Source organism: Meriones unguiculatus, chromosome 2 (assembly GCF_030254825.1).
Source record: "Meriones unguiculatus strain TT.TT164.6M chromosome 2, Bangor_MerUng_6.1, whole genome shotgun sequence".
In the NCBI taxonomy this organism is placed as follows: Eukaryota; Metazoa; Chordata; class Mammalia; order Rodentia; family Muridae; genus Meriones; species Meriones unguiculatus.
This window is the reverse complement of record NC_083350.1, coordinates 179,731,799-179,749,686: the sequence shown is the minus strand read 5'-3', so window position 1 is coordinate 179,749,686 and position 17,888 is coordinate 179,731,799. Positions and strand designations below refer to the sequence as shown.

At 39.5% G+C, this 17,888-nt stretch overlaps 2 protein-coding genes across 6 annotated transcripts in view; one reads left to right on the top strand and one right to left on the bottom strand.

Moving 5' to 3' along the window:
• The window catches only part of Serpini1 (serpin family I member 1), a 91,114-nt gene extending 83,312 nt beyond the window's left edge, over positions 1-7,802 (bottom strand). The window contains exon 1 of one of the 2 annotated variants that reach the window (XM_060378445.1): positions 7,670-7,802. The gene's annotated coding sequence lies outside the window, so the exon portion shown is untranslated. Of the gene's footprint in view, positions 1-7,361; positions 7,635-7,669 lie in introns of those variants that run through there. The other variant, XM_060378443.1, reaches the window with a different exon arrangement.
• A 308-nt stretch (positions 7,803-8,110) lies between these two features.
• Pdcd10 (programmed cell death 10) overlaps positions 8,111-17,888 on the top strand; it is a 41,658-nt gene continuing 31,880 nt past the window's right edge. The window contains exons 1-2 of one of the 4 annotated variants that reach the window (XM_021662606.2): positions 8,139-8,271; positions 9,750-9,838. The gene's annotated coding sequence lies outside the window, so the exon portion shown is untranslated. Of the gene's footprint in view, positions 8,272-9,749; positions 9,839-17,888 lie in introns of all 4 variants that reach the window. The other 3 variants (XM_021662607.2, XM_021662605.2, XM_021662609.2) reach the window with 3 other exon arrangements.

Genomic DNA, 17,888 nt, shown 5'->3' with positions numbered 1-17,888 from the left:
TGAATGAGAGTGAAATTGAAAGTTAACATGGATTTATTAATAACCAGTCTTGCTGACACTAGTTGGTTACCCCCAAGTCATTGTTCAACCTCTGTCCCTTAGCTTCATACACCAGAAGCCCCTGATATCCCATCTTCCTTTGAGGGCACAGCAGCAGCAGACTTTAGGGCAGTGAATGTACAGTGGGTATCTGCTCGAGGCCTTTAGGAAAGCTTTGATTTCCTGGTTTAAGCTTCATTCCCCACTCTTCTGTCCTTGGACTGGTATGGGATACTTGAACATATAGGTAAAAGGATTTGTTTGCCTGACACCAAAAGGTAAGAAATTGCTGGGTCAAAAACCATGATGATGTTGAGTGTCTGCAGAAAAAGCAGAGTCTGCTCACCTCTGGATTGCTTGCTCTTTAAAAAAACAAAATTTATAATTTAAAATAAATCCTATTGTTTTATATCATTTTGCCTAAACCTTGAAACCGAAATAATTTCTAATTGAGACATTTGTTTTTAAATTCTTAAATACTTAGGGCAACATATTGGGAATACTGTTGTTGGTTTTCTGGGGTTTTGTCTGTTTGTTTTGGAGACAGGGTTTCACCATGTAGCTCTGGGCGTACTGGCACTGTTATGTAGACTAGACTGGCCTCCAACTCAACTCACAGAGATCTCCCTGCCTTTGCGTGAGTGTTGGGATAAAAGGCATGCCTACATGCCTGGCAAATATTTTTTTTAACATGACTAACAGCTGCTTTGCCTTCTTTTTAAAGAATGCACATGGTTGGGAGGAGGAGATGGGCAGGCACTGGGGGCAGAGTGTGTGGAAGTCACTGGATAGAAAGATACCTTGGATTGTTAAAGCCAGGGTTTGCTGTTTTTGTCCCTAGCACTGCACTGCACTGCACTGTAGGAGGGCCAGCCTGTGAACTCCAGGTGGGCATTCCTCTCCCTCCCATCTTGTAGCAGGAGCACTGAGATTACAGACCTGTAAACCTCTCATATTGATGTGGTGCTAGGGCTATGAAATCCAGTCCAAATCCAGTCCTCAAGCTTGAAAAAGAGGAGAGGGTCAGCTCTGGCTATGTAGCAAGTCAGGGAGCAGCTTGAGCTAGTGAGACCTGTCTCAGAAAAGTATGCCTGAGTAGCTCTTCCTAAGACTTATATATAGTGTACATATACATATATACGCATACATGTATGTATGTGTGTGTACACACATATGTAGGTAGGTGTGCATATACATGAGCGCCATGAGAGTGTATTCAGATCAGAGGACAGACTCAGTTCCCTCTTCCTCCAGGTGATGTAAGTCCCAGAGATCTAACCTAGGTCACGAGGCTTGGCAGCAGGTACCTTTACCTGTCAAACCACCTCAGTGGCTCAGGTTCTTTATAAGAACATAGAAACTTTAAATACAGGAAATAAACCATACACTTTTTCTGGCAGATTTCATTCATGTACCTTTTGTGTAAGACCTCATAAATGTCTAGTTTTCCTGAATTATCTGAAACAAAAAATAAAACATTGTTATGTAGCTACAAGAATATTTCATACCACTTCCATATGGTAATACATGGTAGAAGGTGTATCATATATGATTTGCACTGTTTGATAGATAGATTAAATGATTTAATATATGGAAAGCATTAAAAAAATCTATGTAAGTAAATAGGGGCTTCTTAACTAGAAGGCTGAACATACTTCATATACACTGTTTGATTCAAAGATTTTAAACTGCTCTGTGAAGTATACAATAATTAAATGCTTCAATAGCTAATTTAATTCAAGTGAGTGGCAAATATTATGCTTTATAATAGCATAATACTTCATATCATACTTCATAATAGCATCCTACTAAGAGATGAAAAAATAAAATAAAATAAATTACTGCTTCAATTCAAACAGAGATAAAACATCTATAGCCCAAAATTCGATTATCTCATAAAAATCATCTGTGTGATGGCCCATGCTTATAAACCGAGCACCCGGGAGGTATCAACAGAAGGATCATGTGTTTAAGGTAATCTTTGTATATATATTGAGTATTAGGCCAGCCTGGGGTATATAAAATGTTATCTTAAAATAAAAGACAGAAGAGAGTAAATACAGGACTATGTCAGTCACTTCTTATACTTCTAGCTAAGGTTAAGTGGAGAAAAATGTGGGGCTTTCCAGTGAGCTCTTCTCATTTCAAAACAATGGAGAAACAAAATGGAAACAAGATGGTAGGAGAGAGATGGATGATAGTTGAGAAATCCTCACTGACTCCTTAACTTGGGCCATTGATCCAGTTACTGGTAATTCTGGTTTGATATATGTCCGAAAAAATCAGTAAATACTCTTTTAAAAATGAGTTTATTAAGCCAGAGTATATTCTGTCTGCCTTACCACATTAATTATAAGCAAAGAGAGGAACTCCAAGGACTCTATTTAGACTAAGGCAGAAAGGGGCTCAAATGGTTGAGTTGACATACTGTACAAGTTTCCACAGCCAAATGGTACAGTCTAGAACTGCGCAAGTTCTCAAAACTTATCCCTTCCTCATGACAACTCCAAGGTAACAGACACATGGTGTCACTGAGGCTAAGTTAGTCTTACTATGGCCATCTTTATGAAACCATTTTGCTAAAATCGAACAAATGTTTTATTTTAGAGATTATATACTAGTCAAGATGCAGCCTCTTATTTTATGTATCTAATTTTCAGTAAATATTTCTATAGGTAAGAAAAACTACACATCTAAAACATAAACACATGTGTTTGGGGGTAGTATTAGTTAAAGACATCAGAATTCTAGAGGCAAGGAGTAGAAGGTCTTCAAATGGTATTCCATGAATGAATTTCTAACTACAGTGTATACCATGTTAGGCTGAGGTTAATGACAATATTTTTTCTGTTCATTCAGAAATGCAACAAAAAGACAGCAATGATTATTCTGAGCTCAGTATAGACAACTGTTATGGCAGAGGACTGAATTCAGTGCTAAATTGGGCATTTAAGAAAAGTGAATTTCCTAGTTGAACTTGTTCATAAAATGATACAATAGCTTTCCAAATAGCTGAACACATTATCACTATTAAATATAGACTACATATAAGACACTTAGCATGCATATAAAAGCCAGTATTAATCCTAAAGATCTCCAATGTCTGCTGAGCAAGACAGTTATGAACTCAGCTAACAATACCGAGCACAGTGCTAAGTATGTGAATGTCAAAGGAATAAGAAAAATTAATCATCATGTCCAAGCTAATTTATATCCATCAATATGTTAGTAAATATTGGCTAAAAGCAAACAAAAGCCAGCTAAATAGTTGTTGTTATTAATTTTATTATTAAAGAATAATTTATAATTAACATGCATTCACCAAGTGTCTAAAAATAAAAGAAAAAACCTTACTAAATTTATAATTCTGAAGCAAACAAAATTAATATTTTTGGAAAACACCAAGTCAAAAGTATCTAATGTCTAGTTCTACAAATGCTTAAATAATGCAGGAAGATCTCTTTCCTCCTTTTGAAAGTGGGGTGGAAAAAAATGATTAGAGAAGCTGAAGAACAAATTTAGACTTTACAAAATGAAAAGAAGAAGACATTAGCAAAGGTATGATGGCAAATGGAGGTAAGTCTCAAGCTTCCCTGGCTGGGAAAAGTCTGCATCTCTGGCAGAGTTATGCCCCTCAACCAAATTCCCTCCCTCTGGAATGAATGTGAAAATTGTAGACAAAATTTTGCAGCTCACAAAGTCTGAATCTAATCTGGCTCCAAGAAATACTTCTGAATAGTTAATCAGAACAAAGCCATTTCAAAATATCTAGCTTATACTGTGATCATTTTGTGAGATCACCTGTCTTATCTATGGAAATACAAATATCTCACTGTATACATTACAGTACTGGGCAACATTGCTAGCTGAGCCAGTGGTCACAGTGTAGCTCCTTCTGCTGACCTTGACAGAATTTGCTCAAGATCAACATGAGACAGAAAAGAAGCATTTGGGCTAGAGAACCTAATGTTCTAGCTTCTAAGATCCAAGACGAGTGGTACAATTCTAAAACTCAGCTCTTGGTGAAGGCAGGGGGTCAACATTTCAAGAGCATTCAAGAGCAGCCTAAGTAACTGGGAACATCTTAACAAACAAAAACAAAATGCTGGGACCATTTCAAATTCTAAATTTAATGAGTTAATAGTTAAGTGTTAGAGTGTTTGCCTGTCATGCATGAAGGCCTGGCCTCAACTCCCAGTAATGACAATGACAATAAAAATAGAATGCCTTACATTTATGAAACCATAATTACTCAAACTCTAAGGATGAAATACTGACAATATTAAATGTAATAGTAAAAAAAGCAAAACAAATCCTTATCTGAATAAACAATTATTCTAGACCCCCAAACCAGTACTTACCCTTAGGAAATTTTATAAAAATCATAAACTGGTTCTTGTTTATATTGGTTGTTTAAGTAAGAGAATAAACATCACTTTAGTTTTCACTTATTTCTTAAAAATTGTCCAAATAATACCATTACTGCATTTGTTCTGCCTTTATAACCTATAATTGTTCAAAATTTCAAGTATTAATGATTTTAGTGACTCAAAAGTATTTTAAGTGGAGATAGGTCCGTAAAAATTAGTGGTTGAGAAAGTTTGTACTCTCTCTTATGAATTTAACAATAACAAAGAGAAATCAAGTATCTTTTTTTTTTGTCATGTCAAGGGTATGCTTCTCAAGCATTTTTTAAAGTATCTATTTCCCTGTCTCCTATTCAGTCCAAAACCATTTGAGCTTGAACCATCTATTTTTTTATTTTTTATTTTTTTGTCTGTTGTGTCAAAGCTCCAGCTAGAAATGTACTCCAGTCAATTTCCTTTTACTCAGTAGGCTTAGAATCAGAATTTTAAATTTAAAGGGAGATCCGAAGCATAGTGCTATTTGAAATTAACCACGTCTCTTGGCTAAAAAGGAGTCTTCTCCTGGGCAGTTTCCATCCAAGATTGGCAGGATAAATAATCTGGTTTATACATAGCTGATACTTTATATAAATTGAATAACCTTTCCCAAAACTAACTAAGAAAAGACTTCTGGTTATTTGAAATTGAATGTAAATATCAATTAAACTGGATGAAGAATTCAAGGTGAAAAATACTTGTCCAAGTATGATATACTAATGATTTGCTCTTATATAAAAACATGGCCTTCTTATTCCCAAAATGACACGGAACCCTGTTTCACCCACTGACATTCTTAAGAGGATTCGATCTTGAAAACAGAAAAACAAACAAACAAACAAACAAAAAGCAGTACTTTACAATCGTAATCTCCTTCATTACTAATGAGACTGTAGTTTTAGGACATTTCAGAGCCTACGACATATATAGCCAGATGAAATGAGCTGTTTTCATGTTCATTATCTTCTATCCATTTCTTGGTTATTGACTGATTTCCATCAACATTCTTTCAAAGGGCCCTTCTAATAAAGGCTCTGAAAGAACTTCATTGCCAGTCACATCATTATCATTATGTGGAGGGAATAACCCAGAGACAACAGGTATTCAGTTTCCAAATGAATCAGCAGTGGAGCCTGAGCATCTGAGACTCTGACTCAGGACTTCCATCACAAAGAACAAGGGCAAGCATGATCTTTCGATCTTTTCTAAGTTTTACTAATCCAGATCGTATTCCTCTCCTAAAATCATTGTCTGGAGATCACATCTGCCAGGTGGCCGCACCAAATAACAGGTCTCCAGTAGTGTACCAGAGACAACATTCACCCTTCCTGAGGCTTTAGCGGCTTCTGCTGTTTGTGTGTTTGCGTGTGTGTGTTTTGTTTTGTTTAGTTTTTGTCTCATAAGCACTTTGCTTCTTCTCATACTTACATGATCTGCTCTATCTAAGCCTAGATGTTTTTAGTTTTGTTTATTTTTATTTATCCAGATTTGTATGTGTACCCAGTTCTTTGATGTCCGAGAATGTGGGAGGGAAAATTTTAATTCACTTAGTGATGGACAGATCCTATCACTACCACCACCCAGGGTGACTGAGCCTCAGGCAATGGAGAGAATTCCTTTGAGCCACTTCATTTTAAAAAGGCATTCTGTGTGCAGCACAAGAACAAAATTCAAAACACTAAATCAGAATAGCATGAGAACAGAAGAAAACAGGAAGTAATTACTAGTTTTTATTGATATTTCTTTAAAAATCTGACGCTCTATGGAATAGTCAACTGTTACAAAAAGGCATTTCAGAGCAGAATATACTGCAATATGATGCTATGATTAACAGGCATATAATCCGGGGCACTAAGCAACTACAAGAAAATGAACTAAGTAGATAAGATTTTTACTACTTTTCCAAAATGAAAAAGCTGTAATCTGTCATAGTTACACAGAGGTAGGGTCGACTATTATCTTCACCAAGTATTACAACATAATTTCATCCACATGTATTAAACTTAGATTCAAAAGAGTATATACACAATGAGAATGAACTATTATATTATGATACTATATATCTCTCAAACCAGAACCCATTATAACATACTAAAGATTATTATTTTACACCTAGCCTTTTCAACAGGGGAAAGCTCCTCCATACAGCTTTCCTTGTACTCCTGTTCTAAAAAAAAAAAAGACAAGCGTTACCGGACACAAATGAGAGAATAAGGAGCAGCGATGAAGTACACCATATGTTCCTGTTGTAGGCTGAATCCAGGTCTTTGTTTCAATATTACAGCGCCAGCAGGAAGGCAAGCTAAATACCCACCCATTTAAAATTGTTTTCTCACTATTGCTGGTAAAAGTTATACTTATGATAGGTTCGGCCGGAACCCATCCTATCTTTTTTATTTGCTTCTTTTATACATATTTTTTGAATCTCAGGAACCTGCAACACAATCGCCCTGGATAACAGGTCTGTGGCAGGACAATCTGATAAGCCAATACAAGCGGCAGGCACCGAGGAGGACAAAGTTGTTTTCCTAGTGAAACAGTTCCGAAGTGATTCTATATCAATGACCTTTATTTCATTTTATTTTATTTTTGCTTTTACCAGCTACGCACCTAGATAGACACTGTCCACTTGGTCCTCAAGCAGGGCTTTTATTAATCTTGCGATCTCCCAGACCAGTTGTAATGGTGCAACTCAAAACAAAACCCCTAACCGCGCCCCAATACCTCAGGCTGAGTTACCGTTTGCTTTTTTTCCTCCCTACCAAAGTGCAAAAATTGTACGTCGTTCCCCTGAAAAGGTTCGCACCGCTATCCTAAGCCATCATTGCACTCTTTCCTCTCTGCCCTGGCGTTCCTATTGTCAGATGCCTTCCTCCCCGGGGCGGTGTGCAGGCGCCTGCAAAGGGCGCCCACGCTTACCTCCCGCACACCTGCAATCCCAGCTCGGGATGCCGGAGAAGATGCTCGGCGGCAGGCTGCGATCGCCCGGGATGCTGCTCCCGCCTCTCTCCCGGGGAAACTACCGAGCAGGCTGAGCCTTGGCTCGGACTGGGACTCAAGCTCCGCCTTCCGCGCCTCTAGTTGGCCGAACCTCGGACGGCCGCTCCTCCCTCTGCCGTCTGCGCAGCACGAGCTGCAGGCGGCGCGAAGCGGTACCCGAGCAAGAGTCGCTCCGGGCTCCCCGACCGCTCCTCCTCCTGCGTCTCCCCTCCTCTCGGGCATCTCACCTGGCGCTCCCGGGGGCCTGGCTTAGCCCTCTCAGTGGCTGTCCTGGGGAGTACTGCGGCTTCGGACTGGCGGAGCCCACCCCTCCCGCCCCAGAGCCTTCCTCCCCACCTTTCCGCGGACCCAGCCTCCCATCACTTGCCACCTCTGGTCCCCCGCCCGCCCTTTTCCTCCCACCCATCCTTGACACCGCCCACCGGTGGGCGTGGCGCCCGCGGGCCGGCCTTGCATTCTGATTGGTGCAGGTGAGAGCTGGTTCCGCCCTCCCCCCCGTTCCTGGACCCTCTCTCTCCATCCATCTCCCCTCCTCCTCAAAGACAGGGAACTCTTCTCTTATTTGCTAGAAGTGTCCCCACCTATTGCCTTAGGCGTTCTCGCAGCGCCTTCTGGGAAATGTGGTCTTGCAATGGCAGGAAGTGCTGGCGGGAAGGGCAGGCGGAACTACGGATCCCCATCGGGCCTTGCGCGACTCCTGCTCGGCAGGATTCCGGACAACGCCTGGTTCCTCTCGGGTCCTTCCGGCGTCGCCGGAGTGAATTGATCCGGGAGTTGAAGACGGTTCCAAAGGTGGGCAGTGGAAGTCGGTGCCTCGGTTGCCGGTGAGGTGAGGTTTTGGGGTTCGGGTCCGCACGGCTCCGCGGGCAGCCAGCGCGGCCCGGGGTCAGGCGGGGGTCGAGGCGGAGGCGGCGGGCTGGACGCGGGCCGGCGGGGCGGACGGGCGGGGAGCGGGGCCTCTGGGCGACAGCGAGGTCTCGACGCGAGCTGCGTAAAGCCGGTTTGTAAATGCCGCCCGCGCGGCCCGGCCCGGCGCCTCCAGGAAGTCCGCTGCGGTGCGGGCGGAGGGGAAGGGTGAGGTCGGCCTCCCGAGGCCGCCGACCCCGGCAGGTGAGGCGGGAGCTGGCGAGGCCCGGGGAGAGTGTGGGTGCCCGCCATCGGCGCCCGGGTGGCTGGGGCTGTGCCCTTTAGGGAGGAGGAGAGAGCCGGGGTTGACAGTTTCCTGAGGTGGCCTCTCCCGGGGGTGATTCTTCACCGGGAAGGTTTGTCCCGTTTAACTCCAGTGTGTCAGGTGCACTCACTTCTGACCTGCACTCCGAGCGCCTTCACTTTGGGATGCTAGTGAGAAAACTGAAGGAGCAAATGACGTGCCCAAGGTCACGCAGATCGGCAGTCTAGTCCACCAAAGTTCGGTTCTGCCCAGAGTTGTCTGCTTAGGAAGAAGGAGTGGGGAGCCGTGTGGTAGAGCTCGACCCAGGTCGAAGTGGCCAGGGGGAGTGTGTATTTCTCAGAAACGTTGGTGCGAGGAAGAGTTGGTTTGTCTCTTTGTTGAAGTGGAGTGAAATCCTTCCCAGTGCATCCTCCCTAACGTTCAGTCCAAACAGGAAGAGTCATGTTAGCTTGGATATTTACCTGTTTTTCTGGGATAGACTAAAGGATAATACTCAACTTCCATGCCCTGTTGTTAAAGGGTAGATAATATTTACCAATTGAAGCTCAGTGTTGACGTTAAGAGAATTATCGTTTGTTTTTTTTTTTTTTATCATTTTAGAACCAAAGGTAGTACTTGTGAAACTTTAACAAAACTTATTTTACACATTTTAATGCTTTCATTAAGTGAATTTTAAATGGAGAATCATGGAGAAATTATAACATATTACAAGAAATGACTTCTTTTTTTTTCTGAGATTTTTACTTTTCCCTTATTTTCTTCACTACATGTGTAAGCAGTAAAAACAGGCACTAGTATATTTTCTTTTTCTTAACATCATCTGTGAGTTTTAATTCATTCTTATTTAATGTTAAAGAATGAAAAAATAATGCTTCTATATTGAGTGAAACACAGTGGACTTGTTCCAAAAAAATGACTAATTATAGATGATAGATATGATTGGATAGTTTTTATATAGAGTATAGGAGTCGTTTTAATCCATAAACATACAAATTTATAGTTAGCAGGATTACTATGTAGGTTAAAATATTAAATACATAATATATACTGTAAATAAATATATACTTGTGAGTGTTTTTTGATTGCCATGATTAATATTAACAATGTTTGTTTGTTTGTTTGTTTTTTAATGCAAGACCCTTTTCTGGGATCAAAAGAACCTTTGTTTCTCTGTGTTTCCAGTTATGGTCTTTTTTTTATCGGGACTTTTAAAGTAAAAGGAGAGGTATGTTATCATAAAATTAGGCAAAATAAGGGATAATGTAACACCAAGCATAGAGTAATTCACAGTAAGGAAAAAGTCACTAAACAAAAGGGAAATTATGTGGGGTTAATTGATTTTGAAGTAGATTTAAAAAGTGCATTTGTGTCAGTGGGCCACTATAATAAGTCAATGCTGGTAAAACATATTTGTTCTCTTAAGGAGACAGTATCCTTTGCAGGACTTCGGAGGTCTTTCTTGTAGAATCATCTCTTTCTTAAAAGGTAATCTGTAGAACAGAGGCTGTATATTATCTTTGTAATCTTGGTTTTTGGAATAATTGAGTGGATACAGGGAATACAGAAAGGCTTGGGTGATGAAATGATTTGCCCAAGGCCATATGACCTGTCACAGATCAGGTTATAATCCATATCTTTCAACTAGATTTTTTTTCTCTATTGTTACTATTATTTACATTTATTCACTTTGTATCCCAGTTGTAGCCTCCTCCCTTATCTCTTCCTGGTTCCACCCTCCCTCCATCTTTATCTCTCCCTCTCCCTCTACTATCCCGCCTCCCTAGTTCACTGATAGGGGAAGTCCTCCAGGTTCTTTTATATCCCCTTTCTTCCATAAAGAAGAACTCTGAACTCTGTCTAAAGTTTACTGTGAGTCTCTGCATCCGCTTGGATCCCCTGCTGCTTGGAGTTTTTAGAGGACCTCTGTGGTAGGCTCCAGTCCTGTTAGACTATGAAGTTTTAATGTTGTGTTCAAAACTTTGTGTAGGAAAAAGACTGACCATTACAAATGTTCAAATATCACTACCCTCTCACTCTGTTTAATCCCGCCAATTTGTATTCTGTTTCTAAAATTGCTCTATTATTAACCGATCCTCAACTACTTATTTATTGCTTTTTTCATATATGTTTCTTCCTGATTTGGGGACCATTTTACAACTTCTGCCTTTCCACATGTCCCATTTCATCTTCCCTTTACAAATGTGGCTGGTCCCTTCAAAGCCTAGCTTTCTCTGAACCTTCCTTCTCCAAACCAGAGGGGATTCCACTCTCTCTTCTCCGTATTTTGAATTCTATTAACACTATTGCAATTGCAATTTATTATTTCTATGTTGGTTTAATATTTTATCATCTCATTAAAAGTTACCTGAGCAAGGCCTTCTCATTTGTTCTGTCTCAGCCCACCTCTTACACAATTCAGTATAAAGTCAGTGTAGATTTACTCATTCAACCCAGAAGAGTACAATTTAATGGCTAAAGTCTTAAAGGACTGGAGCTAAGGTTTGAGTCTAGACCTGTCTCTATGCTGCTTTGGTTGTCTTTGGTTGTGGTTATGACCAGGATTTAATACAACCTTGAGAGAAGATGATTTGGGGAATTTGTATTTTGCACTTCTTAAAAGTTATATTTGAGGAATTTAAGTTAATATTTTACTGCTTTGAACATATGATGCTTATAAGATTAAACATGTCTTTAAAAGTTTGCAAACAAAATTTTAAGGATGTAGTAGGCTAGATTTTTGTATGGAAAACAACTTGTGTAATTTTTCTCAGTACTTACTAGTATAATAAAATACATTTAACATCTGAATTATGTAGCCTTTACTCATTCAGTATTTACTAGCACACTTCCCAGCAGAACGTTGGGGTTGTTTTCAATTTTGATCATGTGGTAAGGCTTATTATTAAACATGGTTTTGCTAAATTGTAAGATTACTTGGTACTTTTTAAACGTTAATCTGAATGTTATTTGAATCTTAAGTAAAATTCTTTTTCACCTCATATAATGCAGTTTGCAAGAGATTAAGCTGTTTATACTTTGATAGAATATTAGTGTTATTATGATAGATGCTGTTACTAATAATTTTAAGCAATATATAAATTTTCTCTGAAGGAAATATATAGGAGGAAATACGTAGACGATAGTGTTATTCTGTACTTCACTGCATTTAAAATACTGTGAGTTTTAGATTTAGGGTAATAAAATATTTATACACATTTATATCAAAGCCACTTTTACATTTGGATTATGGAAAGCCATTGTTTTAAACTATGTAAAAGTGATTTGAACGTATTTAATCTCCTTTTATAGTTGCTTAGAATTTGATTAGTTACTTTAGGATGATGGGGAGCACAAGGATTTTCATTATCCTTAGATTACACTGAGTTACTAGGTAAGCACTGAAGTTAACCTACCTTTCCTTAGTAGGGAAAGTCTCTTGGGAATACATTTACCATAGTAGATCTAAATTGCATAGTAATGATCCCTTGATTCATTCACCTACACATTTGTTGAGGATGTTTTATGTGTGAAAGTGTTTACTTTGGAATGAACTGAAATCTAATATATGGCCAATGGTTATACCAAGCATTTCACGTGCCTGCCTACAATCCTTAAAACCACTGTAGGAAGCAAACATGATTATCCTCAGTTTGTGAACCAGGAAGATGAAATGTAGAGAGATGAAGTCACTTGTCTCAAATTGCCCACAGAACTCATATTTGCTTAGCAGTTTAGTCCAGGCTGTCCCACTAGAGATACCTTGCTTAGAGTCATTTAAGCACAATGGTGTTCATGTTTAAAGGGCTGCTCACACCATTAGAGTTGCAGTTATAGAGAATTTGTCCCCCAAATGTCGAGGTCACTGGGACATAGTTACTGTTATTTAATAAACAGTTTATATTTAAAAATCTGTTAGGAAGTTCAAACAGCAGAGACTAACAGACCATTCCTACATTATATCCCATTTTTCTCTGTGACATAGTCCACTTTCCTATAAACTGAAAGGTTAAGTGATTTCCTCTTCAGATGCTGTTGGAAAATATCTATAATCTGGTATTATATATCATAACTCATTACTCAAAATTAGTGCTAGAAGCTGCTCAGGCTGAGGGTCTATGGCTGTCTGAGTTTGTCTGGGGAGTAGTAGTCCATTTTCTTACCTCAGTCTGGGATTTGTGTACATGGAAAATTGCGACCACGGACCACTGGCATTCCTAAAGTAGGTATTGTGTACTAGATACAGGAGTGCTCCTTTCTGTCACTGTTTTTTTCAGTGACTGTTCATGTAGTCCCATTCATTTTCAAGGGCTTGAACTGACTTCATCACTATATCTTCAGCTAACATTATTGATGACTTAGACCATACACAATTCTGTAACAGGTACTAGGAAATAGAAGAATGCATAAATCTTTTAGGGAATTTAAACTTCAGTAGCAGGTAGAAGGGAAAGGAGATGCTAAGATTATTTCTTTGGTACTTAGACATTTTAATATACCAGCATTTCAGATGCATCAATTTTTGTTTGATAATTAGGATAAATAGCTTGTATGGAGGGACAAAACATGGTTTCTCTAACTTTCTGTTTGGCTATTGGCACTGAAATGGCTCTTTCTGTCTTATTCAGCCATCCTGTCTTAATTTGGATGACCTGGAATCCAGCTGTGATTGGATTGAAGGAATAATAAAACCCTAAAATGTTACACCCTTGCAGCCTTCTCATACTTACATAAGGTTGTACAACAAAAGGTACTTGAAAATGTTAAATGAGTCAGACCTGGCCTGGCAGCAGTGGCTCTCTTAGGCACTTTAAATTGTTGCAAGACTTTCTTAATTTAATTCCAAAAGATTTTGAATAATAGTATGGCCTTTTTACACTCCTTTGAAGGATGCCTTTATTCATGTTAAAATTGAGTTTGATAGTATTAAGATTTTGTAGGTGCTCTTACAAAGGAATTAACAGTTTTGCAAAGTGAAGGTTACAGAAGAGACTCTGAATACCATAGAGATAGCCATCCTGGTACCTTCTTGCAACTAAGACCAATTGTATTTGAGATCAGTTAGAAGTAAAAGGTAAAGTTTAATGACATCATTGAGAGAGAACTTTGCCCTCATTAGCACCTAGTGTTAAACTAGAGAGCCAGGGACAACTTATTATTTGCTGCTACAGATTCCACCAACATTTAGAGTAACTTTTTGTGGTGTAAAAACATCAAATAAGGAAAGTGTTTTTGTTGCATATTATAGAGAATCTTAACTATTTTGGAGTTATTAAATGAAAGGGTAGACATCTAAGATGAGGGAGTTGGTACAAAGCAAGAAGACATGGTCCACAGCGTTCTTGTAAACTTAGAGGACAGAACCCTACCCTGAGAGCTTTTTTATTTGAATTCCTAAGATACTTAACAAACAAACCAAAAAAAGGATTAATGTTATGTTGGTCTAGATGCTAATCAAAAGGAAGCAGTCATGTTCTTCAATCAAACACTTAACTAGTCAGTTGGGCACTTCATCGGTGAATCTTACATTGAGAACTTTATGGCCAAAAGAGGAAAATGGTTAAGAGGACAAATTATTTAATTTGTTCACATTTGAATTCTCTTTAGTCAATGGAGTAGGAAATAAAAAGAATTACCACAAGAAATTTGTATTATTACTTACACCAATAATTTTCAAATATGGTAGAAGCCATTTGCTATTTTCCTTACTCCTCTTTCCCAACAACCAACTGATCTCCAATTCTGTTTGTAAACTTTTCATTGCTCCAAATTTTTACCTTTAATATGTTGTCACTCGGTCTTTGATCACATCTTGATTTTCCTGTGCTACCCAGTCTGCTTCTAGGACAGAGCTTCCTGTATTAAGCTGAATTGTGTTCTTTAAGAAAATAAAAGTAGGTTGTGTTCTGTATGAATTTTATTTGTGTTTGTGAATGGGTGTTTTGCCTGTGTATATTGTATACCGTGTCTGTGCAGTGTACACAGAGGCCACAGCAGTCTTTGGACCCCTTGGAGCTGTAGTTACAGACCGTTGTTAGCCACCGTGTGGGTGCTGGGAATTGAACCCGCTGAACACTTCGGAAGAACAGCCTGTGTTCTTAATCCCTAAAAATAAAAGTAGTTTCAATGGCATTGTTTAAATAGTCTCGAAGTTCATTTGATGACCAAATTTATTTTGTATCTCCAAACTGAAAGTAATTTCCTGTGCACGACATGAATTTTGAAGGCCAAAGTAACTTTTGTCTCCCTTTTAGCAATTGAGTTTTGAAAATGGTGTGTGTGAGCAGTATGACATTGTGATAATCAGCATGAGATGGATACTGTGCTGTGTATGGGCAGGATAAACATGAGGCAGGAAAGGCATCTGAAGGTGGCAGAGTTGAAGGATAGTCTAACTTACCACTTCCTGCACGTCAGCGTTTGTACACTGATCTGGTTTGTCCCACCCTCCTTTCATCCTGAAGCCACATCAGACTCACAAAATTTCAAAATTTCTCTAACCATGTGAAGTAGATGCTTACTGTATTTCAGCTACTTCATTACATATTTTAAATATATTTAGTACTCTTAACCCTGTAAGGTGAGAACTTTAATCAGTATATGCATTCATTAATTTCCCAGTGAGTTTAGAAAGTTACTAAACTAAACAGTGTAGCCCAGCTGAGCAAAAAAATCAAACTATATCTTTCTTCCAAATCTAAGCATTTATCACCTGCTATGTACAGTAGAAAAACATACTTCTTACAACGAAATAGATTTCTATATTTAGTCAGGAATTTCCCCAAATATATGTATGCCTTTGACATAGTGTAATACTTGACTTTAAGGTTAGTCAGAGGTACCAAATTAGAAATCTACAAAATCACATCTTAACCGCATTATTGACTGCTTATGTCCTGACAGTTTTATGGGAGTTCACAGCAGCTCTTGCCAGTGTGCAAACTGAGCCATAAGATGACACAAAGAATGAGGCAGGTTAGCATTGCACATCTACTATAGGCGTTGGAAGCACATTAATGTATTGGCTAACACATAAGCCACCGATTTGGTTCTGAATTGTGTAAGGCTTGATATCTATAAGGATTATTTTTCAGTCTAAAGTTAGAACATTAGCAGTTAACTTTCTTTAATGTATCAGCATCTATAGCAAGAAGAGTTACTGAAAGGAAATTGAGATCTGGTACTGAGTCATAGAAAAGTTTGGGTATACATATCTATGCTCTCTTAGCTTTACCATGAGGGCCCTCATTTATGTTTTGTTTATAATGTGTATGTTAGTAAGTGACTTTGTTTTAAGGAGAGAGATGTTGTCCTTCTGTGAGAGGGACGAACCAGCACATTTTAAATACCTAGTTTATTAAATGAGGGAATAATGTTTAATTTCTCTCACAAACACATACACATCCAGGGAGGGGTGGGAAGGTTTTACTTAGAAAAAGAAGTTCTGTCTTGGAGGTTTAAAACCATTCATTATCTTTACCAGTTTTTCTGTTTTAGGGTCCTTGATACCTGGGAGAGATGACTGTGGTAGAAACCTGACTTACTGCATGTACATTTCTCCACTTAACCATAATTGCTAATATTAATTATTATACTTCATAGGCTGTCCTATCTGTAATAATGAATTGTATCTTCACAGCAAACCAGGAAGTTGTTTGCTGTTAGCATTTACACGAAACAGCTGTGTTCTTGAGTACCAGTGTTCCGGATGTTCCCAAGATTATCTGCAGCACCCCTGGTCCTGTTGTCCTGTAGGCAATACTAATGTTAACTTTCCTTCTCTATAACAAAATGCTTGAGATAAAGAACTTGGCTGCAGTCTGTGGTCACTTGACCCCTGTGCTTTGGAGATAGAGCCGATCATGGTAGGAATAAAATCATCCACCACAAAAGAGACCGAACAAAGAACAAGAAAGAAGCTTATGCTTTTAAAATATTCAAGGCTATAATTCCTTTGACCTAAGGTCTTTAGACCTGTCCAACTTCTTAAAGTTTCTACAAACTCCTGATATCTCCTCCTTGGAAACAAAAGTTTTCAATACGTGGGTCTGAGAGACATGGAAGTTCCAAATGACAGCATTCAGCTTATATCCTGTATAGGTTTATGTCATGCCATGATGTAAAATGGGTTCAGTCAGTCTCCAAGAGTCCCACTGTAACCGTTCCTATATTTCTCCACGATTCAAATCCAGAATCCTGAGTGGCTCAAAAAAACTTAGCTGCGAGCCTCTGTAAAAATCGGTACACATTTCCTTTCCAGTGAAAGGAGTGAGCAGCATCTGGGAAACCCAGCAGGGCAGACATCAAATTCTAAAGCCCTACATCTGCACCTAAGGCATACTGGCAGAATGTAGGCTTCTAAGGGCTTGGGCAGCTCTACTCTTAGAGTCTTGTTAGTTACTGCCCACATGGCTGCTTTCTTGGAGTGACTTTCATGCTTCCTGTAGTCTGAGCTGATGAGCACTGTATGCCAAATCTCCCTTACCATGTTCTCCATTGTAAACTTCAGCTTAGGTCCTACAGCCCTCACTAGATTTTGTCCATTTGGGTGACCTCACAGGACTACCACCCCACTGTGCACTGGATGGCCTCTCAGGCTTTCTCTGAGATGTAGATGAAAGTCTTCACTCTGCATTCCTGGAAAATCAGCATCGGAAGGAAGGTGGCCCTTCCCCAAGGTTTACCCCCCAGACCATGCTCTACGAGGGCTTGTTGGAAACAGGGAAGCTGCCTTTCTCTTTCCTCTTGGCAGAAAACAAAAGTGAATCCTAGGAAAACCATTCCATGGGCAGTCAAGCGCTGGCAGGGTGCTCTTCTTCTCCCAGGGTTCTTATTTGGGGTGCCTGGTGTTTGCTGTTCCAAGCCTTTGAACCTTTGATGGGTCCAGTGAATTTGCAGTTTAATGAAGTGCTCTGAGGTATCATCCTACTCTCCTGGTGCAAACTGTCACTTCTTTTTTGTTCTGTTTTTCTTTTGTTTTGCTTTTGAGACAGGGTTCCTCTGTGTGGCCTTGGCTGTCCTGGAAAACAAAAGCAACCGAGGGGAGAAGGGCTCTGCTTGGCTTACAGTTCTAATGTGCCCATCACTGTGAGTAAGTGAGGCAGAATCTCAGGTTTTTTTTCAGGGCTGATCATTTGGTATGAAATAACCAACCAATTGGTGTGCTTTTCCCTAGGACAGACCATTTCTCCTGCTCTCAGCATCCGTGCATTCTTGTAGTTCCTTGTCTAGGGTTGAGACCTTGTAAGCTTTCCTACTTCCACGTGAGTGCACCTGTT